The following is a 17,782-nucleotide window of genomic DNA, read 5'->3' as shown; positions in this document are numbered from 1 at the left end:
AGTATTTTAATTTTTAAGCGACTTACGAGCATTTTTAAATTGCAATTATAGATAAATGCACTCTAATATTAAAGCTTATATCGAACAATTATTACTGCTAAATGAAAATCTGCAGGTAAGTATATTTTACGTTTTGTAAGACGGTGACAACTGACAACTACACATGCCGATGGTAAAATCCTCTTAACATTTATAATTCAATCTCAGTAGGTATATCTGTTGATAATGTAATCGACAGATGCACAAATAAAAAAAAAATTTTATATTTAAATTTTTTTTTGAATAAGAGTGTGTATATTTATCGTTATAACTTATATTATAATTTGCTTGTATATTTTTTAGATTTTGAGCGGAGTTGTAAGTATTGATTTTACAAAGATGTGTGGCTTATGTTTTTTTGTCTCTGTACACAATAAGTAGTCGAAATAATACTTCAATTTTCAACTTCAATATCTTTTTCAGTAGGAAAATGAATCTAGTTCGTGCTTCGGGAGGTGAAAGGTGCAATTTTTTCGACTAAAATTAATGTAACCTAGTGGAGCGTACTACCTGATGCCTAATAGTAAAATAAAATAAATTACTTTAATCACAATAATATCATAAAATATACCTACCTACTTAGTAATATTTTAGGCTGACACACCGTCTTCGGTCAGAATCGTTTTTCACATACAATGATTTTTGTTTGTATTCAAATTGAAGACATCTTCAATTTCAGTGAATTCTCTTGACATCTATCTTATGTACAGCAGCTAGAGCGTTACCCAATTGCCCGGTTTTTTAGGTTTAAGAGTTGATCTTTGGATTACAAAGCGTGATATAATAATAATAATTAAGACTTTTGAATATTATGACAATATTGATGAAGATAGCAAGGTTTCACGGGGGCGTTCGACGAGAACATAATATAATATAATTGCACGTCTATAATATATACCTACCTTCCATAATATAGAATTTGGTTAACTCAGAAACGGTATATAAATATATACGTACGGTCGTTACAATATTTTAATATTACACTATAATATTATTGCAAACACAATATATATATATATTATATATTATGACCTAGCGAGGGTTTAAGACCCTAATAGCTTCAACACCTCGATCATACATATACAGACACTTTATGTACTTATAGGGGACTTTAAAACCAGATAAATCTTCGGGAGCACCTACGGTATATATAATATTAGACCTCGGAATGGAGTTAGGGCCGAGCCATGTATAGAAACGTATTGGTCAACGTTTCCAAATATAAATACGAATTACATGAATTTATGTCCACAAGACAAAACGCCGTAAAAGTACCATTATTTAGATTTACTATCCTTTGTATTATATATATAATGCCTCGTGGATTCCCACATCGTAGTCTTTCACAATAATTGTCGTATATATATATTACAAATTCGCGGGACAGAATGGATGTTGTGGTACGAGTTAAGTGAGGCAAACTTCTATATAGTTTGGCGGAAATTATTACTAAAAGTATAACAACAACTTACATATTATTATTATTATGGTAACTGTAGTGCAGCAGCGCTGCAGGAGGGTGGAGGTGCGGAGGTAAGTTCCAAATGTGACGTTTGTTTCGAGTCGTTAACATTTTTATAAACGTAAGAGCTAAAAAAATGTTACACAAGTCGTGCATATAGAGTCTGAATATTTTGCTTTCCAAAATAAAATAAACATTTTCAAGAGAGTGTAAAATCGTTTCACAGACATATAATTATTGCATCGTCTTACTACATCGTATAGTAGGAAGGTGCCTGCAGCTGTCGAGGTAAATATATAATATAAATCCCAGAATAAAATAACATCATGGTTTGAGATATTTGATCGAAATCGAACTTGACGTTTACAATAACAATAATTAATAACCGAGCTTTCAGAATATCATTTATAAAAACATATAAGTATATAATAATATAGTATTTTAAACTTCTAACAAATTAAATGGAAAATGCTTCGGCTCATCCTCCTCCCCCCCCCCCCCCCCAGATACACCACTGGTTTACCCATTTGTAATTGGTAAGAAAAAGCACTCACATATTGGTTTGAATTTATATCACTAATTTAATAAAAAAACATTTTACGAATGAGTTTAATGTTACTTAAAACATACATAATATTATAACAGCTAGATCTATATTGTAATTAATTTTATAGCTACCTTTTTAGTATTAAAATACATCTTAATTCTTATGTATCTTAGAAACATCTTAAGATGCTAAATATTGTGTACGTTTTTAAATGCATATTATTATTGTCTCCAACATTGTTTTGTAAGTTTAATTTAATTTAATATTATTTTTCTTCTCGTATTCATAAGTACAATATAAAGTTAGTTGATGAGACCGTCGCTGCTATGCCAGCACAAGCGAAAAGATTTAGCGTATAGAGGGCGCAGCAATATTAAAAACTGTATTAATTTGTAAATGTGTCAAGTGCTGATTATTTTATTATTAAACTAATAACTATATTGCATTATTTAAATTAATATTTAAGTCGTGTATAATTTAACATATTATGCTTATCAACCCTTACGGTGAATCAACGCCCGACGCAAAACTGAGTGTTTCAGTGATTATAAAATAATAAATTATTATACCTACTTATGGCTACTTCGACACTTTGTAATAGTTTCGAATAGTGGCAGGCTCAGTGAACTAATTTTTCAGATAGTGGTTACGTACAGTAGCGTAACTTGGCGCGAGTTCTCGGAGGGGTCAAAATATAAAAACAACTTTTTACCTATTATGTCTAAAATTATAGTGGTAGAGGAGACGTTTTAGAGTGACGTTTTCTCCAAATGATTTAAGTATCAATAAATGAATAATAAATCTGTTCAGTATAATCAGTATAAATCTGTACAGTAAATACAAAATGGCAGTCTTAAAGTTTTTTTAGAATCGTACAATTTTAGAAAATATATGACGTTAGTACTATTCATATCATAATGTATACTTGTATAATTGTATACCCACAATAAGTGTACCAATTACAATATAAATATTTTGATGACTAGTTACAGTAATTACACAAAATTTACACAGAAAAAACAATATTCAAGCGTAAAGCTTTTAAAATAACAATGCATGACGTGTTGTAATAAACTAATGAAACCTGTAGCTTAAATCAGAGGTGAACGACATCATTGTCACAACAATATACCTACTTACACCCCCAGGAGGCTGATTTAATTTTTGCCGAAAACATTGCATTTATTATAATATATTAATTAATATTTAATTATTACAATTTATTATAATAGTGTATTATTCAAATACTTCTATCATATGTATGATATTATTGTTATTAACTTTTGAGTAAATATCGTATTACCGTCTAACACCTTACCATAGAACAGTGTGATTAGGTTCATTGTATAAATCATAAATGTATAATAATAGGTAAAAGGCAATAGTTTAAAATTAATCTAAGTATTTTGAAAATGTCATTGCGGATAGTAAAATTTATAATATACCCACGTAAAATGTTGAAGCCCACAAGAATAATGTTTTTAAATTACAACGAAATAACTAACGCCGTTATTCTTTGTTTAAATATCTAATTTCGTAAATATTTTAACTTAAAATGTCTATAAATTAAACTTTGTTCATAAATTGTTTACTAGTGCACAAATTTCTGAACGATACTTAAAAGAATCTTAGTCTGATTTTTAACTAAAACAGTAATTATTGGTATTTATGAATTATACTTACGATATTTTACCTAGAAATATTTTTACTGAAATAAATCTATTACTAAAAAAAATCTTCTTTTAAAGTTTTAAATACAAAATAATTTTGCAAATTTTCGTAATTTTAATGAATTTTTTCAACATTTGAACTTAATCGTGCGTAAAAATTGTGCATATGTATCTTTGATATTTTTCATCTGTAATCATAACAACTTATAAGGAACCTTGGATTACATTTTCAAAATTTTGAAATAACGAAAATTTTTTTTATCGATATTTATAAAAAAAAAACTAAAAATATTTAAAATCGACAATGTCAATACAGGGTGTCTATATGTATAAATAGCTCAAAAAGAGAGTTTCTTAAATTATCATTTTTTATACTCAATGAAATTACTAAAATATTTATATGTATTTAAAATTATTGAATATTTTTAGTTTTTTACTTAAAGTTTGAACAACATTTTTCAAACTTGGTCAAAAAGCTGAAAAATTTAATCCCTCAAAAAATCCCTCAGAAGTTGCTCTTATAGAAATTTAAAAATACATGCAAATTGCAAATAATTTGTATATTAATTTAACTTGAAAAATTACTTACTTTCCCAGCTTTGAATCTACCTAACTTAAGTACACACTAATGGTTCACTTTTGTGTGCCAGAAACTCACAAAACGTAACTTTGTCTTATTCTTTTTATGCAGTAATGTCGCAATTATTCATTTTTAAAGCTACAAATTGTGATGAGTGTATTCGTGTCACATAATATATTTCACAAAATGGCACGAAGACGAAGGGGTCATTTATTTGAAAATTAGACATAAAGGTATTAGGTATATAGTAATTAGTAGATATGGTAGGTAGATCGCCTTATATGAGGCAATGTTTGTTCGTAAGTCCAGATTTGACTTGATGTCTACGCGATTTGATCGTAATTCGTAGCTAGTAGGCAGTCTAATAGTCTAATAGTCTTGGGTTAATATAATACGTTTTACTGATTTAGTCCCTCGGAAAGGACTTTACGTCTGCGGGCTATGGTGGGGACTTGTAGATGGTCCCACACCGAAATAAACACCGGAGGAACGGCGTCTCTCCGAAGCACTTCACCGGAGATATACTTAAAACCAAGTGAAGTGTGTGTGGGGGGGGGGACTCTCAGTGCATAAGTGTATTATGTTATAGTACAACATTTTGTTTAAGTTATACTGAATAGGTCAGCCTATCCCCCACTGCTCTCGGAACGGTAAGCCCGCGGGCTGTATTGAAAATGCTTCAAAATTTCCCCCCACCCGGGAACACTCGTGGCAGTTCGGCGGCTGCACTCAGCTGCGCGGCAGTCGGGGACTTGTTATGTTATATTATAATAATAAAATTCCTAATGGAAAAAATAACACTAAGCACTACGGCGCTCTGTATGCGCGTGGCTTGGTGTGCATGCCTCGTAAAATATAGCGGCGTCTGACCTTGTCATGCGTGTAGGTACTGCTCGTGACGTCGGCGACGGCCTTCAGTCGACATTAAAAAATGTATAATACTTGGTAGGTATACAATAATATATTCCAACGAGATCAGTAATATTTGAAGTGCCATTTATAACATCAAAAATTAACAATTTAATATTTAGTTTACATACAATTATGCAACATATTATACTTATACACGTAGTGGACAGTGGTGTAAATGTATATTATGCCGTAGGCCATTCGAGAAATTAGTCTTTTCGCGAAAATCCTGAGCTCTTTGCAAAGGAGTGCCGAGTGGCCCGTTTCGAATTACTCATTTTTCTCCGCAAACAGCCTCCAATTTTCTGGCCGTTTGTGAAGAGACCAACTGCAGCTAGGTCATTTAAAAATACTATTTTAAAATTATGAAAAATTATAAAATGCACATTGTAATACACGATATTTATGATTATTCATATTATTATGTACTATCATAATATATACCTATCTTAGTATAATATATAATAACACATTAATACCTACTATTATAGTTTATTTATTTTTACAAGTTGCTCTTTTATGTTAATAATTATATAGTTAATGTTATATAATATATTATTAGACATCATACAATTAATTATACTAAATAATTTTATTGATAAGTAATTGATATTATTAAAATGTCTTTTGCAAATCAAGATGTCATGAGAAAACAAATTGTAAAAATAAATAAAATAGCAAGTACCTATTTGTTTTTAATAACATATTATATTTTATTGTAATAAGTAGGTATTATTTAAAAATATTATTATATTATTATAAGATGTATAATTTAATATAGCCATAACTACTGAATAAGAAAAATAATTATCAATATAAATTTTCATAATTTAAAAATACTATTTCTAAAGTGACTAATTTCTATTGATCTCTATACAAAGTGACTTGAAAATTGCAGTCTGTTTGCGGGGAAAAAATGAATGTATCAAAACAGGCTACTACTTTGAAAATAATCTAGGATTTTTTCGAAAGTACTAATTTCTCGAGTTACCGACGACATGTCGGTAACTGCAGTGCAGTTATAGTATATAATATTATGTACGGTAAATATTTAACGGAGTATGTTATAACGTTTTTTGCCTTAAAATATGAAAATTATTATGATTTCTTACTGAACAGGGCGGGTTCGGGTAGATTTCAATAAAAATTAAGAATTTAAGTTATTTGCGTTTAAACTATATTCGAACACAACTTTTTGTGTGTGAATTATTCCCTGATTGAAATATTTTGATCTCAATTTAGAAGACATTATTGGACCGCCATGAAGTTGGCCCTTACACTTTTTCAAAAAAAGTTTTGCATAGTACCATTATTTTGCAAGTAATTAGCAAGACTTCGCAAGTCCACTCCCGAAATTTGTAAGTCGAAATTCCAACCCCTACGATTTTTTAAAGTTTTCAACCCCAGCCCTGACTTATTGTCTTAAACTTTCAAAACTGGACAACAAATAGGCATCAATAGGTTATTACTAATTATTAATTATTGACCAATAAAATATTTATAAAAATTAAATTGTTGGTTTTTTTAATGTTCACTTTAACAAATAATAATATTAAAAAAAACTGTATGGTTTGTTCCAAATATTAAATTTCTTAATAATTATATTTGTTATAATGATAATATTTATTATTTATAATTAAACTTTTATTCACCAGTATCCAGTACAGTAGTACAAAATGTTTAAGTTTCTTTTAATATAATATATTGGCAATAAACCATCATATCGATTTTGGGAAAATAAAATCATTTTTCAGTCATTGCTAATTAGTATGAAACAACTATGTTATTTTGTAATATTAATTCCAATTATTTCTAATCTTTTTTCAATAATTCCGAATTCACCATTTCCTCGAATACTGATGAAATTTAATAACAATAGGTACAAATAATTTCTTATTATTTTCGTTATAAATTATTAGGTAATGAAATCTAGATACACTAATGTGTTTTCGGGGAAAAAAAAAATTTGCAAGACTACAAGAGTCTTGCAGTGATGGTCTTTTTTTGTCTTGGTCTTGTAGTTTTGGTATTGGTTTGGTATTGTTCTTGCAAGCCTAATATTGGCCTTGGTCTTGCTAGACCAGTACCATCTTGGTCGTGGTCTTGGAGCAAGAGTCTTGCAACACCGCAAGACCAAGACCAATTTCGATCATCACTAGTTTTTGACTTGCAAATTGCACAGTTAGACTTACAAATTCTTGTTAATTACTTGCAAAATAATGACAGTTTGTAAAACTATTTTTAATAAAGTGTAAGAGCCAATTCACGGACGTCATTATTGGACCAGTCCCCAATTTTGTTAAAGTAATTTTTCGTCAGTAGAACTTTTTTGATTATTGTGTGCTTCACTTCAACAACACAACATAATTTTCAAATAAATTACGAAAATACTTAAGGCACCCGGTGCCGATGCCATTTTGTCCTCAAAAATACACTCTGCGGGAATAACGATACCGTCTTGTAGCATCAACTAAATTTCATAATGTTTTTTTTAATTTCTAGAGGGAAATATTCTACAGCCCGCGTCGATCTTTGTTTTTCATTATTTTTTTCTCAAACTTTATAATATGTCTAAAAAACTACAAGATAAAAAGCATTTTTTTTTACAAATTTTTAATACAATTATTTGAAATAAAATACAAAATCAGAGATCGATGCGGGCTGTAGGAAGTCTTCTTCTTTCAGATAAAAAAATAGTCATCAAAATCCGAGAATTCTACAAAGCTTGAGAGTTATTACAGTAAAGTCATTTTTTTAGATATAATACACCCTATCAACCCCCCCCCCCCCCTAAATAGGTATCAAGTAGTAGATTAGTGGAAAAGTCTTATAATTGAGGTAGCAACTAAATAATAAAATTTAATTTTCAAATTTTATAGAATTGTGGAAAATTTGAAAAACTGGCACCGGGACCTTTAAATGTATCACTGTACTAGCCATCAGGGCGATTACGATAATAATTAATAACCGGTGAATAAAATTGTATTTCGTTTAACATAATTTACCTTAATATATAGAATAATATATTATAAGGTATATTCAACACGGCTTATTGTATGCAAAGTTAGAATAAGATTGTTGAAAATGAATAGCTTGAGTAGATTTAGGAAACTATTTAATGTAAAGAAAGATAAATAACACGACTTAATGATTACATATAGGTAATACTGTTGTGGTACAACTAATATATAAATGAAACATACAACTATGGGCCGCATCGGGGACTTTATACACAGTAAATATAGTAATATGTGACGTTCTGTGAACGATGAGTGTATTTACGTACATCGAAAGGTCATATTTATATGCCTTCATATACTCATACCTACCTTCCGTACAACAATCGAAAGTTATGTCCTTTCTAATAGTTAATATTAATTGTGGAAAGTTGATATTCAAATACAACATTGATACGTGCAAAGTGCATACACGGAATTATTTATAATATATTAATATAATATTTATAATTATATATAATAACTCGGATACATATTAGTTGTACATAGTATATCTTAAAAAGATTATTGCATTCAGATCAAGTTCACATTCTGTACTTACCTACGATCTTTCTGAGGACATGCGATTTGCACAGAACCCAAACGGTTACAGGAATATAATATTTGAAAAAAATCAAGTTTATATATTTTTTAGATTTTTTTGTTTCCAGTGTGGGGTTACTTATGAGGAACCTCAGCAATAACATTTTAATGTTTTATATACATATTTAACTATAAAATAATGTTCAAATTTCCATGATTTTTTCAATATTTGATCTTGAAATGCTTATAAAAGAAATCGGGCATAATATGTATCTTTAATATTTTGAAGTAGCTATGATAGTAACTTATGAGTTATCCCCGTTTTCACGGTTATTTTGAATAAGACTGCCAATTTTAATTTAATTACCATTGACTTTCGAAAGTACTAACTATATAGTTCCTATCTATAGATCCAATTTGCTAACAAAAACCACACCCAAAGTAGAAAATCGATGCATTTTTACTGCCCCAAAAGATAATGAAATACACATATTATTTTAAATATAAATAGTAAATATATTGAACACACCGCGCTGAATCTAAAACACATCGTCATTAATATTATATATTATATTACGACAGTAGTCTAATTTTTGAATGGTATAACATTTTTAGACCACAAATTTAATTTAAACACGTAAGAAAGTCGATTTCAAGTAGACTTCATTACGAATTAAAAATTTATATTTTCAGAAATGTTACTGGATAACTAGGTTAGTTAATACAATTGGCAAAAGATTGATACTGTTAGACGAAAAAAAAAAAACAAACAAACAAATAAAATAATTAATATTCGTGTAGCGCTCCGCTATTTCTTTTATGCACTATATACAGTCACTATTCACGTCTAATGATCACTATTGCTAGTTGCTACGCACACATTTACAGGACACGCACGCACACACTTAGAAAATTGCCTACATTGAACTAATTAAAAACGGTCGGTATCGAATCGTAACTACATTAATTACAACTAATGAGCCCACAGTTTGTAGTACCTACATCCAACTCGGACATCCAATATAATAATATCGGCTAGTGCACTATGATGAGAGGAATGTGTGGTAGCCCAATGTAGCTGGAGTCAGTGTTTGAGCCACAAAAATTCACTGATGGTCATTTTACCTCAGGACCTCCAGTCAATCCCAAAATAAAAAAAAAATAAAAAAAAATAATTTAAAAACATTATGCACCTTAAAGTTTCAAGGGACCAAGCAAAGCTCATTCAAAAAACTGAGTATTGAAATTCATACATAAAAAGGCGTATTATTAGCATTATAAAAATACATAATTACATTTCAAACGCGTGTTATTATGTAATTATGTTACTATCACAATTATTATGTCAACAATCATTTATGAATATGAATCTTGTATAACATTTTCAAGGTTTTTGACTGAGCCTAAAAATGTATATCAACACTTAAAGAAAAAACTACAACAATTTTAATTTTCAAATGCCTATAAATAGTTTTTAATTAATCTAAATATTTTGATAATTTTATTTCGAAAAGGAAATAATAATTTAAGTAGGTAATAGTGATGTTGCAAGTATCATTTCCGTTAAAAAAAAGTTATTATGAATCTTATATTCAATTTTTAAAAGGTAATACAATTAAAAAACTTATGCATTTTTACTTTTTAACTTTCGTGATTTTGATAAATATTGTAAACATTTCAACTTTACACGTTTATAAAATAACTGTTACTATGTATGTTCAATATTTTTAAATTGTGATATGAACGATTCGAGGTTGAAGTATTATTATTTCTCTGACATAGTACCTATATAAGAAACGTCATCATTGTTCCGTTCAGAATTTTTTAATAGTAAATAGGTATACCTGTAAAAAACCAAATTTTGAATCGTACCCGTGGATACAGGACACTTAAAAAATGCATTAATAAAATAGTGCCCGAAAATTAAACGTCTGAAAAAAAACTAAAAAAGATTCGCCCGGACAGGGACTCGAACCCTGGACCCTTAGGTTAAAAGCCTAATGCTCTACCGACTGAGCTATCCGGGCTTGTAAATATTTTTGTGAAAATGAACGTATGTTACTAGTTCATTATCAATAATACTATAATAAATTCCTGTTTGAGTTTGAAAACAGAACAACGCAATCATCGTGAACAAATTCAACAGTTTGAGTACATGAAAAATATAGAAATTAGAGATTATGCGAAAATTAAACATATTCTTTTTAAAAATGGTTTTTTTATTAAATTATTAACCTATTTGAAAAGTTACAATTACGTCCAAAGTGCTGGCGCCTGGCAACAACGTGGAATATTTATACAAAAAGTGTTAATTTAATTTATTTATTAACTCATAAAATATAGAATTATACATTTATACCACTATACCTATTCATATCATCATAGTCGTAAGCAGCCACTCTCTACAAGTCTACAGATTAAACAGTTTAATGGCTTCCTTGGTATTTTGTAATTATAATAAAAATTGTATAAAACGCATTTTATATATATATAAGAATTCAGAAAACTGAGAAACGCATAATATTTTTAACGATTTAGTACCTGTAGAAAAATGTTACACATTACGCATATTTATCAAATTTTTTTTTAATGAGTACCTATCACCCATTTTCTTGTAAATTGTTAAGCAGATTACTTTTTTGAAAATGTAAATATGTAGGATCTAATTCAAAATTTGAACGAGTAGGTAAAGCAATACTCATTATATAATAGTAACCAATAGCGGCAATAGGTAAGTTATTTAACTTGTGAAAGTGAAACCGATAAAATGTTAAAAATAGTTAATGGTTTGTTAAAAAATAAATATGAATGATATTCACTGTATTGTAATTCAATATTGTAAACAAGAAGTTATTTAATACAACTGTGCAAATAGATCAAGTTTATTTTAAGATCCTGAATAATTATGAAAATATCCATTTTTTTCAGTCGGTTTTGCCCCGTGTTCCCCTAAGTAGGTAGGTACCTACTAACCGAGATACTAAAAACCCATGGTAATAAGTTTAAATAGATATTTGGGGGAAACGGTCGATGATTATAATATTATAATTATTACCTAATAATAATTATTAATTACTATATTAATCTTTCACAATTTTATAATTCACAGTAATTGTTAAAGTATAATAAGCACTAGGTTAAAAAATAAAATTAATATAACATATTATTTTAGATTCTGAGTGGAGAGATGAATGTATTGATTTATAATGATGTGTTTTCTACGTTTGTGTAACAAAATTTATGTACAGGATTTATAGTAGAAAAACGCTTCAATCTTCAACTTTAGTGGTTGTTTCTAGTAACAAATTGGATCTAATTACTAATTAGTACTTATCATGGTACTTTATAATACGGAAGGTATAAATTGTAAATACTAAATTCTCAGTATTTTTAAAAATGATGGGAAAAACAAAAAAAACTTAAAGAAAAACTGAAATTTGTACCTAAAACTAATTTTTGCGAAATTGGTTTTTATTTTTGGTGTAACCATATCCGTAGATATATAACAAATAAGTAATAACCGTAGAATGTAGATACTTGACATTTTCACCAAATGTTTATTATAATATCATTCATTATGCCCCATGAACTTTTCAAAATATTTTGACTCCATTTGAGTTATTTAATTAAAAAATATTGACAACGAATTTTGATATTCTTTTCGTATGCGCATAGGTCTTCCGCACGTCTATACGTATATTATGCGGTTATCAATAAATATATAAAGGTCGAAATAATAATATATTTAATGATAGTAAAAAATATACCTATGTTTAAATATTATCTCGTAAACATCATTCAATAATACATAAACATTATACGAATAGGTAAATCACACTCTATAAAATCTAATTATATTCTAAATACAATAATTTATTTTTATTATTTTTTTACACTATTAACATTACGTGTACACAAAATAACTATCAACAAATATTTATTATGTATTTATGACTTATGTATTACAATATTATTCGATTTGACGTCTCTAAAGTCGGTTTCCCACGACGCGCGGCTCGGCTCCGTTGCAGATCGTGTTGGCCATGGTATCATATTATTATGGGCCTGCCGCGGTAACGGTAAGCGATCTTTTGGCACGAATGCACTATCCGCATGGCTCGTCAGTCGTCACTCGTCACTTGCGTTCCCGCGGCGCCGTTCCTCGGTACGGTCACAGTCCACGGGCCGCGAGCACTGCGAACCGAGCCACGTGTTGTGGGAACCCGGTTTTAGAAAACATTTCAACTGGGGTCATCTTTATCATATTATAGACGCCACAATATTGCTCTGCTAAATGTGATGGCAGCAATAAATATGGTGACCTAGTTTTTTAGCTATACGAAGTTTTTAAGCTCCCCATAACATATAAAACATTTCAACAGTTGATGAGTAAACTTTTTTTTTTTTTGAAAGTCACAGTGTCTTCAAGAAAAAGTTAAGAGTATAAGGTATAACATTCAATAAGACCAATTACCACTGACTGAATAATTAAATTGACATTTTTGGGTAACAGTTTACATAATGTTAACAACTTTGATTAGGATAAAGTTTAATAGTCGCCGCCGTCGATTCGATGAGAAATGACTCGGTAGATGAGTGGTGGACAACATATTATTTAAGGCAGACCGCTACGACAAGAATACCAACATTTTTGAAGTGAATGCTTCACCTTCTTACGCTGTGTCAAATTCTCGCGTTATTGACTCGCGTTGATAACCGTTGCCGACGTAAATGTTTAGCCATATTTTTTTACATAATTATAGGCTGTCGACTGCCATGCTCATAGATAATAATACATACATGATTGGGACATACCATGCATTTAAGTGTGATCGAAGAGCATACAATTTACCAAAGTAGTTACGTATAATTAAAGTGTGGTATCATAACAAACCGTAACAATTGAAACCACAATACAAGCATTAATATATTATTTTAGTTTTTTTTTTTTACGGGTATGGTAGTGGTGGAAATGGTTTAATTGATTATTGATCGATAAAATACAAACCTAACATATTATATTAATATATAGGTATTTTGATGTATACGTATACCATATTTAGCCACATTTGACCGTACAAAATATACGGTAATTACCGTACACCCGATTACGTACACCACAACATCATAAACAAATTATATAAAATAAAAATGTTTTCTTAACTTCTAACACCAAGCATTAAATAAAGACCCACAAAAAAATTACGCCCACTAAGATTTTACGCCCCACCCCCTAGTTCCGCCACAGTGGCTATACATACTAATACAGTTACTAGTTAAAGTATATCTACCTATAACTTATTGGTATATTCTTCCGATGTTTATACGTCTTTGTTTTAGCATTTGGAATTTATAAAATCAAAATGAGGTAAATTAGTAAGTAACTGCTCTGCTTTACAGTTGGAGTCAAGTGCAGTGTGCAGTGTGCACCTCATCATTGAGTAAGTGGTAATAATTGTCACCACAATGGATATGGTGTCAAATTCGAATTCAGTGATTATTCAGCCTAACAATTAATCATTTAATTTTTTCAAAAATAGTTGTAATGTTAAGTCCTTTGTGCAGTAAAAAAAATCAAACACAATTCAAGGTCATGCGATCGAAATATTTCGTGTTACCTTTATTGCCGTTGAACCTTGAACACACTGTATATGTTTTAAGATTTATTGGTTATATAGCATAAACCACTTTAGAGAAACTTTGTATTATTTTTCAATTCTTAGCTATAAAAACTGAATATCTTATAAATATTAACTATAAAATCATTTACAAATTATCTTGATTTTGACGAATTTTTCAAAATTTAAACTTTGAAGGTTTATAAAAATAACTGTGCCTATGTATCTTTAATATTTTTATACTGCTATTACAATAACATTTTATGAAAATTTAAAAGTAACCAATTGTATACAATTTTCAACCATTTTAACCCAACAAAAAACCCGTGCGTGTCAGTAGTCAGTACACACGAAATATAAACGTTGTAGTCGATGCACGGCGACGACACTGACAAAAATAGTATAAAATTAATTATATTCTGCCACAGTGGCGGTTTTGGGGGTGAGGCAAGTGAGGCGCCGCCTAACCTAAAATTTTAAGTAAAAAATACTATTAAAGTTTTTTTTGGCCCACCGATAGCATATACATATTTTAATATTAATTTTTAACGTTTTTATGATTTTATTTGAGAAAAAAATCTTCTTTGCCAAGTTTAACAATATAAATTATTATTTATTATATTGTAAATGGTAAATCATTATATTATTTAATGTTTATTACCAAAAATAGTGATAAACCGATAAGAAATGTATGAAATAATTATTACGTAAACAAACGCTAGTGTTTCAACCGGCGGCAATGTTCCGATGACGTCAGTAAGCACCGTTTAACTCCGCCTCAGAGTATGTACTATTGTGTACATGAATTACACACACAAGCGTATGTACGCGAATGCACGCGACTATTAAATAACTAGAGTTGCGCATGCGCAATGATCATTGTGAGGCTCGACTAATATCGCCTTATGTACTAAAAATAGACTCGGTATACAGGAATATATAGTCAGCCGGCATTTCAACGTAAAAACACATTATCAGTAATGATGTTATTGTTACAATCGAGACTCGGGACAGTTTTCCGTTGTAATATCTATTGATAATAATTTTATATTTATCATTAGTGATTTCTGTCTTGACGTCTTGTACGAATGGTCGCTTGTGTCTTACACTTTTTCGGTGATTCCGGTTCGTCTTAACGTCTACGTTAAAATATATGTGCAAGTGCTGCAGTTTTTTGTAATAAACATTATTAAATTAATTACTGTTGGAGTTATGACGTATCCAGTGACAGACGTGGTAGTTATGTTGTTGGAGACGCCGTTTTGACGATGGAATTCTGATAGTAAAAATGATTTAGTAAAAGTGGGTAAGCCTATTCCGATTTTGTCAGCTTTGGCTCCTGACAAGAAACTAAGTAAGGTATTCTGTAGGTCATTTAATCCAAATTTTTATCAACAACACTTGGTTATGCGGGAGTCATTATATACAAAAATTGTTTTGTTGGCCATGTTTGTTGTTGGGTAAAGTGAAGTCTGTGTGGATTTTTTTTATGTTTTTAAATTAGATTTATTGTGAATTCTAATTTTGTATGAGGGGGGGGGTGATACATAGGTTGCCTCACCAAAAAAATACTACCAGAACCGCCACTGTTCTGCCATTTGTCATTTGGAAGCGCGGCCGGGTCTGTCAGCGTCCGGAGTAGCCAGTAGATAAACTGTAAAGACAATAGACAATAGAACAGGGGCTAGAACCTTTAGGATTTTTCCAGTTCTGGTTCCGGTTTGGTTCTTATAAAAAAAATATAATAGGTTCCGGTTCCGATTCCGGTTTGTACCGGTTCTTAAAAATGAATTTTTTCAAAAATTACCTATTGCTTATTAGGTAGATTTTCTACTCATAAAGTCATAACTTGTCCCAGTCTTATAAAAGATACTTTTAAAATTTTAGTTAAATACAAATACAAATACATCCATTCAAAAAGTATCTAAAAAACATTCAAAATACTTTTTTAATTTTACTCAATTTATTTCAGTTTGCAAAATTAATTTTTAATTGCTAATTTAAAATAGCGCAATGTTAGTTTGTTACATTCATCCAGACATTATTAGAACTTTTTGAAACTCCTTCTTAAATTTATACTGAAAAATGAAAACTAATAAAACTGGCTATATAATAATTTTGAAATCATTTATTGTTAGGTGGGTAATTAAAGAATTAAACAGTTATTAATAAAATCAGAAATTAATTTAATAATTATACTAGGTAATAAATTATTAATTTAAGAAGTGTATTCAATTTTCAAAAATTATTTTAATTGATTAACAAGTGTACTGGGTTAAGGTCTTAGAAGTTGCTAATAACTAATAAGCAAAACATAAGATTACAGTATGACCTAAGATTAATAAGTCGTACATTACTCGTATGTGTTAATGTGTGAGTGTGTGACTGTGTTTGAGAATGTGAGACAGAGTTATAAATAACTATATAAATATTATTTCTCGTAATAGTCGTAGATATTTGGGAAAGATTGTAGGAAAACACATCATTGTTGTCGACCATTCTCGGTACACTACCAATGAAAAATGCAGCTCGTATGTGTGTAAATTAATCAGTCTCGGTCGTACCTATAATACGATTATTTAGAGTTAAAATATTAAAATACCACATCTTACTATGTACAAAACAAAAATATTTCTATGAAAAATAATTATTTGATTACAACAAAATCCAATTTAAATAAAATGTTCAATTATTTGAAATACAGGACTTTTTCTTAGAACCGATAAGAACCTAAAATAACCGGAAAACTTATTGTATATTGAATTGTGGTTCCTGTTCTAATTCCGGTTATAAGCATTGTAAAATATGGATTCCGGTTCCGTTTCTGGTTCTTTCGGCTCCGGTTCCATTCCCTGCAATAGACATCCTTCTAGTTAATGGTAAGATTATAAATAGATTCATATAAGTATATTAAGTGTACTGATTACTGGCATTGGCATACCTAGGTAAATACTAATAATCTAATTAAATAAAAATGGACCGTGAATGAAAAAAAATGTCGTTACCTCATCAATCGAGAGCGGCTGGTCTGATTTGGCTCAAATTTTTTTTAAAATGTTCGTAATTGCCAGGAGAAGGTTTTTAAGTAAGAACATTTTAGGAAAATCCACCAGGAGTAGGAAATCTGGAAAGTAGGAAAAAATACAACAGTGGCTCAACAGTGCATTATATATTGGTTGCTATTGGTTAATCGGGTATGTTTATTGATTTGTATTATTATTTTTTATCTTATCAATATATATATTATATATTTAGTGTATGATTTAACTCTAAACCAAGTTTGTCGTTTTTATTTAATTCCACCTATGGTGGATTAATATAATCAATTAATACAAAATCCTAACCCAACCGTATTTAACCCTTTTTAAATTAGCCTATCTTCTTCCCAGAGGTATAATCTACACACAAACATTCATTT

At 29.7% G+C, this 17,782-nt stretch overlaps 1 non-coding gene across 1 annotated transcript; it reads right to left on the bottom strand.

Moving 5' to 3' along the window:
* Positions 1–10,700: 10,700 nt before the first annotated feature.
* On the bottom strand, positions 10,701–10,773 carry Trnak-uuu (transfer RNA lysine (anticodon UUU)). Its single transcript has one exon. It is a non-coding gene; the product is annotated as a tRNA-Lys (tRNA).
* Between the last annotated feature and the right edge of the window lie 7,009 nt (positions 10,774–17,782).

Source organism: Metopolophium dirhodum, chromosome 1 (genome assembly GCF_019925205.1).
Source record: "Metopolophium dirhodum isolate CAU chromosome 1, ASM1992520v1, whole genome shotgun sequence".
NCBI classification, from domain to species: domain Eukaryota; kingdom Metazoa; phylum Arthropoda; class Insecta; order Hemiptera; family Aphididae; genus Metopolophium; species Metopolophium dirhodum.
The sequence above is the reverse complement of the archived record's forward strand: the minus strand, read 5'-3'. Positions and strand labels throughout refer to the sequence as shown.